This window comes from Prionailurus viverrinus, chromosome D1, assembly GCF_022837055.1.
Source record: "Prionailurus viverrinus isolate Anna chromosome D1, UM_Priviv_1.0, whole genome shotgun sequence".
Taxonomy (NCBI): Eukaryota; Metazoa; Chordata; class Mammalia; order Carnivora; family Felidae; genus Prionailurus; species Prionailurus viverrinus.
Window position 1 is genome coordinate 112,685,460 of NC_062570.1, and position 18,429 is coordinate 112,703,888.

An 18,429-nucleotide genomic window follows, 5' to 3' on the forward strand; every position below is an offset into this window, starting at 1 on the left:
ATGACTCTCAAAACGGCAGCCACAGGCTCCATCGGCCCCCACACATCACGCGCACCCCCCGCAAAGCCCCGGGCCACTCGACAAGGTGAGGCTCTTACTCCACGAGAACCTACAGGAGAGCAAGCGTCTGCCCAGAAGGTCCCCAGCAGGGACCATCTGCACAGGAGCAGGGTGGGGCGCTCAGTGAGCCTGCGTCTGGAGGGCCCCTGGACCGTGTCCTGTACTCTGCCCGGCATGCCCGCGCGTCCCGTCCTTCTGATTAGACACGAGCCGCTCCCCACAAGCAGGGAGAAGGGAATCCTCAAAAAAGTACCCAAAGCTCTTCACCAGATTTCAGTCTGGTGGAAAAAATCCCACCCTTGCATGCGTGCAGAAGACCAGAACCAACACCTACGGGAAACGCTCCCAACGCGGGCCCCACGGATCTGTGGGCTGACACGAAAACGCCGGGGTGGGGCTGGAGGGGGAGGGAGACCAGGCGTCAGAAGCACGTGGGCAGGGCTCCCGGCACCACAGGCGACGGTCTACACCCACGGGAGCCAGGCCTGCAGGTGCCAGCCTGGAGACGCATGCACATCTACAGCCCTGCGGTGATGACGCGGGTGGGACTCAGCCAATCATCCGGAGGCCTTATTAGCAAACCCTGATTTCTTGGAGAAGCGACTCCCGCCCGAGCCTCCCGCCCGCCCTACGGATCCCAGACTCGCCAGCCCCCACAGTCACGCGAACCAGCTGGTCACAAGAAACTGCCTCAGTGTAGATCTCTCCAACCCGTCGGGCCTGCTGCCCTGGAGCGTCCTGATGGAGGCAGCTTTGCAGAGGCCGGGGGGGCCAGACACCCAGGGATCCCGGGCCCCCGCCCTCAGGAGTGGCGCTGCTTTCCACGGGTGCCCTCCAAGGATGCCGCCCAAGAGGAGCGGCCGGCCGCCGAGGCCGGGCCCTCCCCGGCTTGCCAGTGGAAGACCAGCCACGGGAGCCGCTGCTGATGTCAGCGAAAGCCAGAAGGCAAAGAGCGGTTCAGGGGCGGCCCCTGGGTCTGCCAAGATGGGTGGCTACTATCAAAATCCAGAAGATAGTAAGTGCTGGCGAGGATGTGGAGAGCCCGGCCTGTTTGCACCCACGCGCGCCCTGCTGCTGTTAAGGTAAGAAGGCTCAGCCACCGTGGGAAGCAGCTTGGAGGGCCTCGGGAAGTGAAAGAGGATGACTGCGTGATGTAGCAATTCTACCTCCGGGGTCAGACCCGAAGGGACCGAAAGCGGGTATGACGGTTAATTGTATGTGTCATCTTGACTGAGCCACGGGGGTGCCCAGACAGTCGGCCAAAAACCACCGTGGGTGTGTCTGCGAGGGCGTTTCCGGACGACACGAACGTCCGACTCAGCAGGCTCAGTAAAGCCGCCAGCCCTCCCCGGCTCTGGTGGGCCTCGTCCCACCAGTTGAAGGTCTGAGCAGAACAAAGAGTCTGACTGAGCAGGAAGTCCGCCTGCCAGACGGCTGAGCTGGCGGGTAGGTCTCTTCCGACCTTCAGACCCGGACGGAAGTACCAGCTGAGCCTCAGGCCCGCCAGCTTTCAGACTGAGACCTACACATCACTGCCTGGGCCTCCAGCTTGTCACAGCATCAGCCCTGGACTTCTCAGCCACCATACAGGGGTGTGTGTGTGTGTGCGCGCGCGCACGCGTGCACACGTGCATCCCACTGGCTCTGTTTCCCTGGTGAGTGCAGGTCTGGGTCCTGGGGTGGGGCCACTGTAACAAATGCCCGCCAGTGCGGAAGCAGCTTTGGGAGTGGGGGCGGCGGAAGCTGGAAGAGGTCTGGGGTGCACGGATGGCCAAGGCCATTCTGACGGATTCTCACACCGAATCACGAGGAAATGCATTATAAAGTCACCAACGGCTCGGCCGACTGGTGCTTGCGTCCTAGGGTTGTGCGGAAGGCAGCACGCACGAGCGAGAGTTGGGAACTTGGCAGAGGAGACGTCTATGCAGAGTGAAGGAGAAGCGGGCTGCTCGTAGTGACATACCAGGGGAGACGAACCGGAGGCGGAGGGCTTAAGCAGGAAGGAGCCAGAACGCGAAGACTGGGGAACATCCTCAACCCATGCCTGTTGCAAACAGTGAGAAAGCGTGCTCTGAAGAGAAGACCGTGCGCGTGGCGTAGCCGGACTACCACTGGACAAAGAGCGCACGGGATTATGGGAGCAGAGACACCACGGGTTTGAACTGAGAGGGCGGAGCCGGGCTATAACCGGGGAAGGCTGGGGGCTTCTTGGTTTGGATGAGAGGGGACAGTAGCTCCTGGGCAGCAAACATGTAACATTCTTCCAGAAGGAGATTCGGAGACTACCAGGCCACTGCCTGGGTTCCACCAGGAGCCTTGTGGGGTGGGACCACCCTGCAGAGCAGGGGTGAGGCTGCTGCCCTGGCGAGCCCGCAGGCCAGGACACCGAAGCAAACAGGGCTGTTCTCGAGCCGAAAGACCTCGCGGAGCTGGCTGCTGGGCTCCAGACCGCTGGGGACCCGACACCCCTTCCTTCTGTTTTAGCCTCTCTTTTGGAACGGGGACGTCTGGCCCGTGAGGGTCTCGCTGTCGCGCCTTGGAAGCACCCAGCTCGTCGGTTTCACGGGTTCCCAGCGGGAGACGTACTTGGCCTGAGGATGATCCACACCTGGGGTCTCACGCACACCTGAGCTGGATGATGCTTAAGTGGGACTTGGGACTTTAGAGATGGTGCCGGAGTGAGATGAGACTTTGGGGGGCTGTTAGGTGAAATCAGCGTGCTTTCCATGCCAGAAAGACATGGGTTTGGGGGCTCAGGGGGTGGAGTGTTGCATACTTAATGTCTGTGCCCTCCCCACCCACCCCCACCCTGTGTTGAAAACTAACCCCCAAGGGGAATGGAATTTGGAGGTGGGGTCTTTGGGAGGTAGTTAGGGTGACACGAGGTCATGAGGGTGTAGCCCTTGTCGGGGGATTTGCAACCTTGTAAGAGGGGGATACCAGAGACGCTCTCTCTCCCCCCGACCACATGAGGACACGGCAAGAAGGCCAGCAAGAGAGGCCCCACCAGAACCCAACTGTGCCGCACCCGACCTTGGAGCTCCAGCCCCCAGAACTGTCTGTTGTTCAAGCCCCCCGGTCTGTGGTCTTCCGTTATGGCAGCAAGGACAGATTCAGAAAGCAGGGGTCCAAAGAGGTACCTACACACCCACGTTCACAGCAGCTCCACTCACAACAGCCAATGACAGAGGCACCCCCGGGCCGGTCAACAGATGAGTGGATGCTCACGTGTGATCCACTCACGCGAGGCCCTTGGGGTCTCCAGATTCCCGGAGACGGAGAGTGGACGGTGGGCGCCGGGGCTGGGGGAGGGGCCGGGGGTCCGTGCTTCCTGGAGACAGAGCTTCAGTTTTGCAAGACGGAGAGTTCTGGAGACGGATGGTGGTGATGGTTTCAGAACAAGGTACTCAACGCCACTGAACAGACTAAGACAGTAAGACTTCTGGTTTGTACATTTTACAATTAAACAAAAAAAGGCAACAGTGTACCTGTGTGGACCAGCAGGACGGAAGGTCAAGTATGGATGAACAGACCAGGAGCTGTTGGAGAGATGCCTGAGCTTTGGAACAGCCAACTCCCCACGAGGCATGGGGGGTGCTGGGATGAAGGGGGGGGAGGTCTCAGACAGTGCACACAGGAGCAGGGAGCACGCTCCGAGTTACCAGGGAGCACCCTCGGAGTTAGCCGGGAGCATGCTTCGAATCTACCTGTGAATTAGGTAGGTCCTCTGGCCCACCCAGGCCCTGCACCCACCTCATCGATGAGGCGAGAGGGTTTCCTGTGGACAGACACACTGGGCCGTGGTGGGGCACACCCACAGACCCACACTCTGCCCGTCAGTAAGCAGGGAAAGGTTTAGGGCGCCTCATCAGGGGTGCCCCCAAACCGTCCGTGTCTTTTGCCAAAGGGCTGTACTAGATACACACGGGGACAGCATGTTTAGGGGACACCGGGGCAGGTGGGGGGCTGTGTGCGTCACAGCAGGATATGAGGTGCCACCCACAACCCACGCCGACACCTGCCTGTTGTCCTTCCCAAAGTCAAGAAGGGGAGCTGACCCAACTGCACACCTACTAGGCGCCAGGCTTTGTGCTGGAGGCTGGGGGCCCCAGGTGAACCCCCACCCCTACGGTCAGGGCCGTCCCTCACCAGACAGCTGGAATCCCACACTGTCGCCTAGACTGCTGTGCCCCTACCCCTGTATGGCTTCGAGACCAACATGAGGAACGTAAGGAACAGAGTGAGGGGCTCAGCATGGTGGAGGGGGCATCGTGCAGTACCAGGAGCAAAGAGACTAGGGGACTGAGGTCAGGGGGAGATCTGACAGAGGAAAACTGACCCCACACACAGGGGAGGAGGGTGCAAAGAAAGCTGGTTGGCCCTCTCTGCTGATGTATTTCTACCCATCCTATATCAGGCCACCCTTCCACAGGACTTCCTGGAAGACCCCAGCACTGTGTGCACAATACGCTCTGTGGGTTCATGCCAGCCACCCACCCATCCACTCAACCAACTACCCAGTCATCCATCCACTCAACCATCTACCCAGTCATCCATCCACTCAACCATCTACCCAGTCATCCATCCACTCAACCAACTACCCAGTCATCCATCCACTCAACCAACTACCCAGTCATCCATCCACTCAACCAACTACCCAGTCATCCATCCACTCAACCATCTACCCAGTCATCCATCCACTCAACCAACTACCCAGTCATCCATCCACTCAACCAACTGCCCAGTCATCCATCCACTCAACCAACTGCCCAGTCATCCATCCACTCAACCATCTACCCAGTCATCCATCCACTCAACCAACTACCCAGTCATCCATCCACTCAACCAACTACCCAGTCATCCATCCACTCAACCAACTACCCAGTCATCCATCCACTCAACCATCTACCCAGTCATCCATCCACTCAACCAACTACCCAGTCATCCATCCACTCAACCAACTACCCAGTCATCCATCCACTCAACCAACTGCCCAGTCATCCATCCACTCAACCAACTGCCCAGTCATCCATCCACTCAACCAACTGCCCAGTCATCCACCCACTCAACCAACTGCCCAGTCATCCACCCACTCAACCAACTGCCCAGTCATCCACCCACTCAACCAACTGCCCAGTCATCCACCCACTCAACCAACTGCCCAGTCATCCACCCACTCAACCAACTGCCCAGTCATCCACCCACTCAACCAACTGCCCAGTCATCCACCCACTCAACCAACTGCCCAGTCATCCACCCACTCAACCAACTGCCCAGTCATCCACCCACTCAACCAACTGCCCAGTCATCCACCCACTCAACCAACTGCCTCATCCACCCACTCAACCAACTGCCCAGTCATCCACCCACTCAACCAACTGCCCAGTCATCCACCCACTCAACCAACTGCCCAGTCATCCACCCACTCAACCAACTGCCCAGTCATCCACCCACTCAACCAACTGCCCAGTCATCCACCCACTCAACCAACTGCCCAGTCATCCACCCACTCAACCAACTGCCCAGTCATCCACCCACTCAACCAACTGCCCAGTCATCCACCCACTCAACCAACTGCCCAGTCATCCACCCACTCAACCAACTGCCCAGTCAACCACCCACTCAACCAACTGCCCAGTCATCCACCCACTCAACCAACTGCCCAGTCATCCACCCACTCAACCAACTGCCCAGTCAACCACCCACTCAACCAACTGCCCAGTCAACCACCCACTCAACCAACTGCCCAGTCATCCACCCACTCAACCAACTGCCCAGTCATCCACCCACTCAACCAACTGCCCAGTCATCCACCCAGTCAACCAACTGCCCAGTCATCCACCCACTCAACCAACTGCCCAGTCAACCACCCACTCAACCAACTGCCCAGTCATCCACCCACTCAACCAACTGCCCAGTCATCCACCCACTCAACCAACTGCCCAGTCATCCACCCACTCAACCAACTGCCCAGTCATCCACCCACTCAACCAACTGCCCAGTCATCCACCCACTCAACCAACTGCCCAGTCATCCACCCACTCAACCAACTGCCCAGTCATCCACCCACTCAACCAACTGCCCAGTCATCCACCCACTCAACCAACTACCCAGTCATCCATCCACCATCCACCCACCCATGCACCCTGCTACCATTAACTGAGCACTACCATGTGCCACGTCCCATACCCCCAGCACTCAAAGCTCTCCCCGGTCTCTGTGTGTAAGCTTGCATTCTAGATAAGGAAACAACTCTACCTGAGCCCAAGTATCAAGTGGGCCTGCATCCTCTCCCACCCATCATCTGGTCTAATGCTGAGCTCCGAGTGGGGGCCAACAAACTCCTGCCTTCCTGCTTAGGGCGGGTGGAGGGGCATGAACACTTTCATAGTGATAAAGGTGCCCCCTTGTGATGTTGCCCTCGGTCTCCCTGGCTCCCGGCGGTGGGCAGTGAGTACCCTAGAGATGCCGCTGCCTTGCTGGGGTGCCCACAGTGCATCCGCTTGGCCGGCCCCTGGAGTTAGGACCAGGCGGGACGAGAAGCTGCCAGTGTCCATGTTACTGACCACGTTACTGATCCTGAGGCACAGGCAGAATGTGGAGAACCCACTCCCCTGCCCCGAAGGCAGCCTCCTCCTGTTGCCATTGCCAAATGAGCCTCCTAACACGGAAAGCTATTTATAGGCGGCTCTGTGACCCTGGTGTGTCCTTGCTATAACTGGAAAACGGCTCCGTGCAAAGACGGCGGGGGAGACCGCGGGCTTGGCACGTCCCCATCTTCAGTTTCCCTTCCAGATGACTCCACGTCGCCAACCTGAGACCTATCGCAAATCAGGCAGCGACCGACCCGCAGAGGCCTGGGAGCCTGGGAGGGACGGCTCAGTTATGAGCATCCTGCAGGCACGCAGGGAGCCCTGGACTCCGCCAGACAGACTCCACAGGGGTCTTTGCTCAGTCTCTGGGGCTGAGCCCAGAGACGCAGTCGGCAACCCTGCAGATTCCAAATGCAGTAGCACCCGAGGTTGTGCCAAATCCCACGTGGGGCCAGGAGCCTTGGCAAACCGACGTGTTACCTGGAGGCCGTCGGCTTACTCAGGGACCCCACGCTGCTTGGGGGGAGGTGCCCCCAACCACCGTGGGGCTGCTTGAGGAGAGCGGGCCAGGCACCGAGCCAAGAGGCAGCTAGGCCAGGTGACCCGACGGGCCACCCCAGGTTAAACGGGGATCCTGAGGAATCCTGGGAAGAACCGCCCAGGCCAGGCCTCTCCTTTGCTAAAACCCCGAGGCTGGGAATGAAGTGCTCCCCACCATCTCTCAGAACACCACGCAGACCACCTGGCCCCCGTGTCCCTCCCCAGGAAGGGGATGCCCTGGGCTGCGGTCAGCCTTCACGTGGACAGCATGGTACAGCAGTCGGGGTCACGGACTCCTGGTGTCAGTCCTTCCAGCACAGAGAACGCAGACCAATTACATCTGTCTGTAGCTGGGGATAATGATACGTGTGTGACCTGTGCTCATCAAATAGTTAATGCTGGTAAACGGCTTAAAACAGAGCCTGAAGTCCCACGGAGAAAACCCAGGCCCAGGTGGCTTCTCATGAATTTTCCCAAGTACAGGAGGAATGCTAACACCCATCTTACCCAACCAATCCCGGGGAATGAAGAGAGAACGGCCCCAGCTCTGTGTATGAGGCCAGCTAACCTCACCACCGGGCCCCTCCAAAGGTGCTGGTCGTGTCTCCCACCGAAGCAGAAAACCCAAACGCGCCTGAGCAAAAGGGGCTCAGGGATTTACTTACGAAGGAGAAGACATCATCACGAGGTGGGCTTATTACAGGAATAAAAACATCAGCGTCCTTCATCGCACCAAGAAAAGAGGGAAAAACATCTCTAGGATTCTTGCTGATTGCAGATCGGTTACCAAATTTGATAAGTGTTTGATCAAAAAGCACTTGACAACACTTAATACCGATCTGTGATACAACGTAACAGACTCAATAAAAAGGGACTGATCTGCCGCTGCATCCATGAAACATCTGGCTGCATCAGAAGCCACCCCAAAGCTAAGAGGGGACAGATTCTGAGGACCGAGAAGCGGGGCTGGCATCTGGGTGTGGGGCCGGTCCGGCTGGCAGGTCGGAGAGAGCCTCGCCCACGAGTCACGGCATGAACCGTGGCTCGTCTGTTTCCTTCCGCCGGGCCTCCCGCCCTCCCGTGACCAGACTGGCTTCCTTCCACGGTGGGCTCAGGACAGTGTTCAGCAGGAGCAAAATCGAAAGCTGGAAAGCCTAAGGGCGGGCTCGGGAAGTCCCGCGATGCCGCTTCGGAAATGCCGTACTCATCACCAGGTGAGACCAGATGCTAGGAGGGAGGACACAGGTGCTGTGCCCTGTCTGGGCTGTGCCTCAGCCTGTGCTGTTCCGGCCACGACTGCCCGACGACGGCCACACGGAAACACTCGCGGGTGCATTCGGGTTGACGCTGTCTTTTTGGACCTGAGCTTAGCGGAGGTCCCAGAGCCACTTGGGATTTGACCCTCAGCTCCAGAGCCGACGCTAAGTGCTCCATGTGGTGTTCAGACTGTTTCACAACAGGGCACTGAGGTCCATAAGACGGCCACGCCCACGGGGGAGGCTGAGATTCGGGCCTGAACTGCTCCCCGGTCACAAGGGAGACACGGAACCCCACGGAGGGCCCCGAGAGCTCATATTTAAGGAGAAAAGCCACCTCCAGTGACTAGAAGTTTATGACCCTCCAACAGGCAAAGTCAGACTATGACCCAGCTGGCCTACCTTCATTTTAGTTGCTGAGCCCCAGCCGTGCTGGATGAAAACACCTCCCCGCTCCGTGGAGGGGCCCCGAGCCCCAACCCTCTTACGTATTAGCACCTTCTGCACGGTATTATCCAGTCTTCGGTTGCATAAAGTATTTATGGTAGTCAAGGCGGAAAAAAAAAAAGCCATAAAAAGCATCTGAGGCATAAAAGTTTAGCATGCACACAAAGGAACGGGAAGTAATTATTTCACATGGACCAAATGCATCATCCCCCTCCCAGATGGATTTGCCAATAAAATGCAAATTTCTCCTCTGAAATAGCACCGGCTTGGAAGGACACTATTTGCTCCCGGAAATCTTGACAAAGAGCCAACGGTTTTGCTGTGTTTGCAGAGAAACAGCCTTCAAGAGAGCAGCTTGTGTTGGGACCATCAGGTTGGAGAGGCACGAACATGCGGGGGCAAGATGTTTCCGCGCGGCCTCCGGGTCCCTGACGCACTGGGCGCAGACTGACGCTCGGGGACGGCGGACGCTCCTAGACGGGCTTCCCCACGCCGTAGTAACAGGGACTCTAAGGCTCGAGCTGACAGTGGTAACAGGACCTTGCTCAGCACCTGCGCTCCCCGGGCATCTCAGTAGCCGCGATGCCTGTTCCTGTACCACGGAAGAGGAGGCGGGCTCCTAAGCACTCAATGACGTGGGACTTCCACCTTACGTACAGGTAGACCTCGTCTGTTTGGCCCCAAAGCCTGGAGGCTCGCAGCCAGGTGCTACCCATGCAGCCTCAGGTGGCTCTGACCCCAGGAAACCTCTAGCTCCTCGGTGTAGGCACAGCCCCCTCCCTTGAAAAGGGGTGCGTGAGGGACATCAGTGATGACATTTGATTTGGAAGCAGAAATTCAGCACCGTTTTCGGCAGGACAGCAATCAATGAGAGAAATGACAGCTGAGACCACACACGCTGTGTATGAGCCAGCTTAGGCCACCACAACAGACAATAGGCGGGGCAGCTGAAACTATATACATGTGCTGTCCCCCGGTCCCCAGGGCCCGAGGCCCGACGTCCAGGCGTGGGCAGAGCCAGGGCCTCCTGAGGCCGCTCCCCTCGCGTGGGGACGGCCGTCCTCTCCCTGCGTCCTCATGGGGCCGTCGCTCCGGGCGCGTCTGTGTCCTGATTCCCCCTTCCTACACGGAGCCCGGTCACGCGGGAGCAGGGCCCGCCCCGGTGACCCCTCATCACCTTAATTACTTTTTCAAAGACCCCCATCTCCAGACACTGTCATGCTGGGAGGTGCTCGGGGTGAGGCCTTCCACCTAGGAATCTGGGGGACACAGCTCAGCCCAGCAGACCTCGCCTGGCGCGGGAACCGGAGAATCGTTTCGGCTTCCTCGCAGACACGTGCCTTCTTCCGCGAACATCAGACACACACGAAGGCCCGAGAACCGCTCCCCTCAGCACGTTTACAGAGCCCGTGCCCTGGGGGCCAGGGAGCCGCGTGAACATGACCGTCGGGGATGGAAACGCCAAGAGCAGAAATTGCTTCCTGGGTCTGATCTTTACGCGGAGACTTTATTTTCCCCACCCCAAGAGTTTGTTACGAATGTTCTCAAAGGCACCCCCAAACCCGAAAGAACAGGGCAATGACCAGCAATCCGCTGCCCGCCTCGGTCACACGGCGCCTTGCGAGCCGCGAGCCGTGGCGTAAGGCGCACTGCTCTCGCTGAGCCGCTGTGGTGCCCCACCCCCGTCCGAGTGTCTCAGCGTCCAGAGAACAGAAGGACCGGCCCCCACATGGACTGACACGACCGGACCAGGAGTCATGCCCAAAATGCCCCATCCCCACCCCTCCTGGTGTTTCAACCGTTCTTGTTTGGGTGTGAGGCCACGCGGCACCGCGTCGTTCGAGAACCGGAGCATCTCCGTCGCCCCAACAGGCTCCCACACCCCTGCTGGACGACGCGCCCCTCCCTCCCCCAGCCGCTGGACGACGCGCCCCTCCCTCCCCCAGCCAACCTAGAGGAGGTCCCCGTCTCTCTCACCATTAACCAAGCACGTCTGTTTGCGTCACAAGTTACAAGCGCCGCGGGGTCTGGCCCCCCTTGCTCGGGGCTCCGCCTTGGGAGTCTGTCTGCACCGTGGCAGGCTCCGCAACGTCTCTGTCTTTTCTGCCCAGGGATGCCCCACGACACGGATGCACCTGTCCGCCAAGACGCTTGGCTACGACGAATGAGGCTGCTCCGAACGAGCTCCTGCAGGCGCTTGGGTGGCCGTGTCCGGTTTGTTTCCTCCTGGCCTCCCCTGAGGTGTGCAGTGGCTGGATGACAGGGTAGGGCATGTCTTGCTGGACAAGACACTGCCTTCCTTCCAGACAGGGGCCGCTGTAGGCACCTACAGCAGTGAGCCGGACTTCCCGCCACCCTGTGTTCGCACCCACACTTGGTCTGTCTTTTTAATTCAGGTGTGTGTGTGTGTGTGTGTGTGTGTGTGTGTGTGTGTGTGAAACGGGCGGTTTTAAGTTACATTTGCCCCCAAACACATGCACCTTTTTTTTTAACCTCACCGTTGCTACCTTTAAAATAAAATCAACTCATGGGGCCCCCGGGTGGCTCCGTCGGTTAAGCGTCCGGCTTCGGCTCAGGTCGTGATCTCACAGTTTGTGGGTTCAAGCTCCGCGTCAGGCTCTGAGGAACCTGCTTCGGCTTCTGTGTCTCCCTCTCTCTCTGCCCCTCCCCTACTTGTCCTTTCTCTCTCTCTCTCTCTCTCTCTCTCTCTCTCAAAAATAAATAAACATTAAAAAAAACTAAAAAAAAAAAAAAGATTCCAAGACCTGGACGAAGAACCAAAAATATCAACCTCCCTGAAGCCACTGCTACTGAACCCACAGTGGCCAGGGCACGAGAAGACAGCAACCACGGCCATGTACCCAGAAGCGCCATTTCTTACCCCAAAATAACCAGGGTGAGAACGACAGGGTAGCGATCAGGACGAAGGGGGTCACAGCACCTACAGGTTTACCTTCCACACTCACACAATTCTTCCCTCTATTCAGTGATGGGAAGAGACTTCAGTAAATTGAATTCCATACATGAAAACCGTCTTTGTGTGGCGTCGAAACCGTGAGCCAGTTTGGTGTTTATATGGAATTTTATTTGATGACCTTCCCTAAGAAACTGCATCCACAATTTCATTACAATGGCTGCCACCTGTCACACGGGAAACAATTTCTGAGTTACGGACTAGAGTTGTCTCGTCAAAAAGCAAGATCCCGGGGCACCCGGGGGGCTCTGTCAGTTAAGCATCGGACGCTTGGTTTCGGCTCGGGTCACGATCTCAGTTCCCGGGTTCGAGCCCTGCGTCGGGCTCTGCACTGACAGTGTGGAGTTTACTTGGGATTCTCTGTCTCCATTTCTCTCTGCCCCTCCCTCTCTTTCTCTCTCTCTGAAAAATAAATAAATGGGGGCACGTGGGTGGCTCAGTCAGTCAAGCGTCCGACTTCGGCTCAGGTCACGATCTCGCAGTCCGTGGGTTCGAGCCCTGCGTCGGGCTCTGTGCCGACGGCTCGGAGCCTGGAGCCTGCTTCCGATTCTGTGTCTCCTTCTCTCTCTGCCCCTTCCCTGTTCACATTTTCTGTCTCTCTTTCTCAAAAACCAATAGTAAAAACATTTACTAGATAAATGAACTTAGAAAAAAGCAGATATCCTGTGAGAGCCAGTCCCCCTGTGGCTCTGCTCCCTGCTGCCCACTCTCACCACCTCCCGAGCTCGGGTCCGAGCCATAGACGCCAGAGCCCGGGTGCCGATGTCATTCACCGTCCCCAATTCCCCGGAGAAGAAAAGGAAATTCAAGACCCTCTCTCCTTATCACTCTGCCCGCCTGTGCTCATACCTCTTAGCGTGCTTATAAAGAAATCCAGGCTGGATCAGGTCCTTTGGAAGAATAAAGACACCCGGGGCGCCTGGGTGGCACAGTCGGTTAAGCGTCCGACTTCAGCCAGGTCACGATCTCGCGGTCCGTGAGTTCACGATCTCGCGAGATCTCGAGTGATCTCGCGTGAGTTCGAGCCCCCCGTCGGCTCTGGGCTGATGGCTCAGAGCCTGGATCCTGTTTCCGATTCTGTGTCTCCCTCTCTCTCTGCCCCTCCCCCGTTCATGCTCTGTCTCTCTCTGTCCCAAAAATAAAAAAATAAAAACTTTAAAAAAAAAAAAAAAAAAAAAAAAAAGAATAAAGACACCCAACATGTAATTAACCCCAGTGCCGCAGAACAAACTTATTATACAAAGAGACTTTTTTCTCCCTTCTTTTTCCGTCATCCATCCTAACTCACGGATCCTATTGTGGGCACACTGACCACTCAGGGAGCGTGCTGAGTGCCCAGTGGGTTCTCACCGCTAAAATGTATGGGAGATACGTGAATTAAATTCAACACGTTGAAATAACATAAAATTGCATTTTAATACCTTCAGGAATAAAAAAAAAAATGCCAAAGACATTTGCTTTATTAGGAAAAACCCGGAGAGAGTGACTTCAGCTCTCTGTAACCAGCTAGTAAACGCTGGCACAGAGAGGGGGCTGTTCCCCTACACGAGTTTTTAAGATCAAATAAATTCAAATAATTCGAAACAAGCAAAACCACAAGCCAAGGGCTCAGAGCTCCCCCTTTGGGGTCCGGGGCCTGAAAGGGAGGATTGGTACTCAGATACCAGCTCTAAAACCCACCTCAGACCAGGAAACGCCCTGGAAGGATCCTCTCCCGGGAAAGGGCCGTTTTTCGCACCCGGGACGGTGGGGTAACTGTCCCCGGCCCAGCTCTGCGGGGTCCGCGTTCCAGTGGATGACTCCCATTCTGGAAACACGGCTCCGCTTAAATGCACAGTCACCTAATTGCTCAGGTAACGCTTACCACGCTTCACCAGGGAAAACGGCTGCCATCAGGATGTTTTCGTTAGAGCAGCTACGTGGATGTTTATTGCTTTTAAATCAATCCACTTTCTGATTTAGTGTATTTACCTTGCTGCAGCCAGCAGAGGAAACCCTGCCAGGGGAGGACTTACGCCAGGCGGAGGGGGGCGTCAGGCCTCGGAGGGAGCGGCAGAGCCCCACCCGAACACCCTTACCCCGCAGCCCCCCCTTTACAGGACCTTGAGAAGGCACAGGGGCCTGTCTGTGACGGCGGCCCTGGGGGCTGGCTGGGAGCCGCAGGACCCAGGCTCACACCCTCTTCCCCCAGACTGTCTCCCTGGTCACCTGGAGAATGAGGGCCTGGCGTTCCCCAAGCCCAGGGACTGGAGGAAATCACCCCGTGTGCACCTGCCGGTCCTGGAGCCTCCAGAGAACCAGAGGGAGAATGAGAACTCCAAGCTCGCACAGAAAGGGCCCTTCAAAAAACCAACTTATCTTACAAGCACGTATGAGACGTTGAGAACCCAAAAAGCAGGAGAATTCTGTTGTGGAAAGCCTTTAAGCGCAACCCCGAGAAACCTCCCGGGGGAGAGCGCTGTTCACTTCGGAAATGCCCTCGCCTCACTGCAGCGTGCGTTTCTGCCTCTGTCCCCTCGTCCCAGTGACGCCCCGCGAGGGCGAAGCTGACCGTTCTCCGCCACCGACTTGTGATCATGACTACCTTTTCCGGATGATTGCTGGGTATCACCCGACATGTTTGTCCTTGGTCTTGATGTTACAGATCAAAACACTGAGGTCTTCTTTCCAGCACAGGATGCGGTCCCTTCGAGACACTCACTGCCACGGGGGGTCTCGTCTCAGCTGTGAGTGACAGCTGTCCCGGGACCCGCCAGCACGTTAGCACCCTACGCACCCCCCCGCCCCCGCAAAATCCCTTAGCAACTACGTCCCGGTGTCTAACATTTTAATTCTTTCAGCTATGATTCATGATGCCGTCTGTGGACAGATAATGAGAGACAATGATCCCCAAATAGTCATCGCTCAGCAAGCAGCAGCCCTGCCCCATCCCAGTTACGGGAAGGCCCCGGGGGCCACACCGGGGACGCCTTCCCTGCTCACGGCCCTTGCCCCGGGGCCCCAGCTACCATGAGGCTTAGGGGCGAGGTGCCTGCGGTGGAGGGAGCAGGCCTGTGCCCCGCACGCCGAGCCTGCCGCCGGACCCCCCTTGCCCCGGCTGCTGGCCCCTGGCGGGCACACGGGCAGGCCTGGAGGGCAGACCCTGCGGTCCCGATCACCCTGCACCTCGCTCAGACGGCGGGGAGATGCCGAACGGTGTGCAGCTGCGGGAAGGCCGGGGGACTTTGTGCCAGTTAAGTGACGGAGGCCGATGATCACCTCCTCGCCCTCTTCCCGGTGACTCACGCCCCACTAGAATTCCGGAGACGACGTCTGCAGGTGGCCGCGTGGCCTCAGGAAAGCTGGCACGGGAGGGACAAGCCAGCGCCGTGCGTGAGAGCGGCTGAGGCGGGATTTAGTCTCTGGTCTCCGCCAGCTTTGCGTTCAGGAAGCGCCAGGGGATTTCCTTCCTCTGGCCACCACCCTGACCACGTGACAGGTCAGCAGGGCCCCTCCGTTCTGGCCGTCCTTTCTCGGTCGTGCCCACGCCCCGCCCTCACCCAGGGCGGCGCCCCTGAGTGTTAGCTCCCAAGAATGTTCCAGAGCCTGGCTTGTCTGGCTCAGGTCCGCCCCCTGCCCCAGGTGCGGCGGCGGCCGAGGGGGGTCACCTGTTCCGCAGGGCCCACGGAGGGGCCCCACCCCAGCTCACAGGGGCTTCAGGCAGACACGGCCAGGGGACGTGGCCGACCCAGGGTGACTTCCTGTCTGACCCTCTGCCGCAGAAAAGAGCTGGGCCTCCCTGGCTCCCCAGAGGAAGGTACCAGGCAGGGAGGCCCGGGAAACACACAGAAGCACACCCAGGTGTCTGTCGGTGTAGGTGTGTGAGGGGAGTTTATTTACAAAAATTCATGTTTTACCTGATTGTATTTCGCCCAATTGCCCAGAAGGCTTTAGAGGATGACTCTGATTTTGCAGCTAAAAGATCCGTCTTCCCATCTGCCCCGCGTTGGGCTCCTCCCTGGGGGCCGGGCCCCCCACCCTCCTCCCCAGGCGGGCAGGGGCGACCTCTGCAGCGGGGCGAGCACCTCCCGTGTGTGTCGTCGCCGACTCAGGGGCCACGTGCTGGGTGTTCTCAGGGATCTGAGGCCGGCCGGCGGGGGCCGTGACGTCACAGACGTGGGCTCAGAAACTGAGGCCTCTGGTCTGATCAGTGGGGTCCCGGTGGTCTGCGGGACGCCAGGCCTGACTTCCCTGGTTTGCTTCGCTTCGTTCTTATCGGGAAACAGCAAATGGGAAAGCGAGGCAAGGAGAGGTGACGGAGAAAAGCCGCCACGCAGAGGAGCGGCGGGCTGCGTCCAGGGGGAGGGAGCGGGCCGCCTCTCTGTGCTGCGCACGGTCCAAGGTCCCAGCTTGCTTCTAATGCCACCGTGGGCTGAGGTCGCACCTGGGCGTCAAAAAGCTGCCACGTGAGCATCTCAAACCAGCCCCCACTTTAAATCGTTGCACTGCCAGAACCAGGAAAGAAAGGCAGCTGCCAAAACACAGGCACCCACTCACCTGTCGTGACGAGAGCCGAAGTCCACAAGAAGGAACGAATCTCTGCACCCTTGGCTGCTGTTCCGGGGGAGGGGGAGGGGCAGAAAGGGTGCCAGCACCTGCCCGCGGGGGCTCCGGCACCAGCTCGGAGGACAAACGTCAGACGCTGTTCCTAATAAGCAGTCACAGCTCGCCTGCCCCGCGGACAGGGGTCAATGGTGCCATTCCCACAGACACAACCCCGGCCTTGCGTCACAAGGCCACCGCCCACTCCTGGCTTCTGCGTCCAAGCCACGTCCAACCCAGGTGGCTCCGACAGCCCAAGAGTCATTGGAGTAAAAGTGTCAAAAGGCTATGTGGATATTTTTCAAATCAGTCATCAAAAGCAACCAGGCAATGCCTAGGTATCTGACGGCTTCCAAAGCTAGAGAGAGCAGAGCTGAGCCGCCGTCCTGGGCCAAGGCCCTGCCCCTGGTGCCAGAGTGGACTGTGCTTGCTGTGTGACTTTGGCTCCCTGACTTGACATCTCTGAGCCTCAGCCCCTCATCTGCAGCAGGAACGACAGACCCTTCCTCCCAGGCAACTTGTCCATTACGGCGAGATTCTGTGCGCAGGGTAATTAGCGCAAACTGCCAACCCTCTAGCACTCAGTAAATGGTAGTTTCTAGTACAATCGCTACTCTTTGTGAGAAGCACTCTCAATAGACAATGGGAGAGTATGTTTGAAAAACACGTTGTACGTCAGGGGAAGAAAGGAGAGAATAAGAGGGAGACGGAGAAACGGTGACTTCTCCGTACTTCCCTCGTTTTATAGAGTTGACTCTAGAACGATGCAGATATTTTGTGTATCTATAAACATTTAAAACATCTAAAAGGCGGCTGTTAAAAATCAGAAGTAAAGTTAAACAAACTGAACGTAAATGCATACAGAGCTGGCGGTGTAAGCACACAGAGAAAAATTGTGCCAAATGACCTCCAAACACGGATGTCGTTGCACGTCCCTAACAGGATGTGCTCTGATGACAAACGTAACTTCACCACCCGAGCATCGCGTTGCTGGCGGGGCTGTTTCGTGTGTGTGCTCCACGGAAGGAGCCTCCACCGAGCGCGGACAGGCGTGCTGAAACGGCCACAGGCAGGCGATCACTCCCCCGAGAAGAGAGCGGAGTTAGGAAAGACGACACAACGGACATTTCCGTAAAGCATCTCAGAGCTACCACGGCGACGAAGACCCGAGGTGCTGAGGCTCTGTGCAGGGCCACGGTGACGGAGGCTGCTTTGCCCTGGGATCGGGTGCGCATTCCCCACTCAGGGACAGGGCTGGGAATCCGAGGGCCGATCCCTACCGGGTGCGGAGAAATCAGTGCGGTGTTTAGCAACAAGCAGAGCTAGTCAGCAGTCAAAACCGCAGACCTTCAGGCAGAGTCCGGGTGGGAAGGAAGAGTGGAAAACTGAATGAGGCATTTAGCTGCTTTCCCTTTCAAGACAAACCTTCTTAGGGGCCTCTGAACCTGGGAGGGACAGAAGGCTAAAGAGCGGGGCGTGAGCACCGGGGTGGAGGGCCCACCAGGGAGAGGGGCGTCGTGAGCACAGCAGGGGCTCAGCTGACAGCATCCGAGGGCCCCACGACGGGAGAGAGGGCAACACGGGCTGCAATGAATCCCCGCAAAGCTGAAACCCAGCCTTGCCTCAGCCCCGCGTGTGACCAGACTAGAGAGAAGAGCCCCCAGTCTATCTCGCTAGCACAAAAAAAGGGGCAATCCTCTCCGAAACCAAAGAACATTATCTGTCTGGAGTCTATTTTTTGACAACATATGCAATGCTCGGCATTCGATAAACATCACTCATCATTCCCAGGGACAGTGCCAGGTGGGGGAAAACAAAGAGAAAACTCAGTCAACAGAAACAGACCCACAGATGATGCAGACAGTCGCACGAGCCACTGAGAACTTTACGGTAGTTAATATTTTCCAGAAAATAAAGGACAAGCGAGGGAAAAGGGCTGAAAAGATGGCTAATTTCATCAGAGAACGGGAAAGCCTGA

General features: G+C 57.7%; 1 protein-coding gene across 11 annotated transcripts in view; it reads right to left on the minus strand.

Annotated features, from left to right (window-relative positions):
* Positions 1-18,429, minus strand: part of SHANK2 (SH3 and multiple ankyrin repeat domains 2) — a 516,273-nt gene that overhangs the window by 349,557 nt on the left and 148,287 nt on the right. The gene's annotated exons all lie outside the window — the stretch shown is intronic.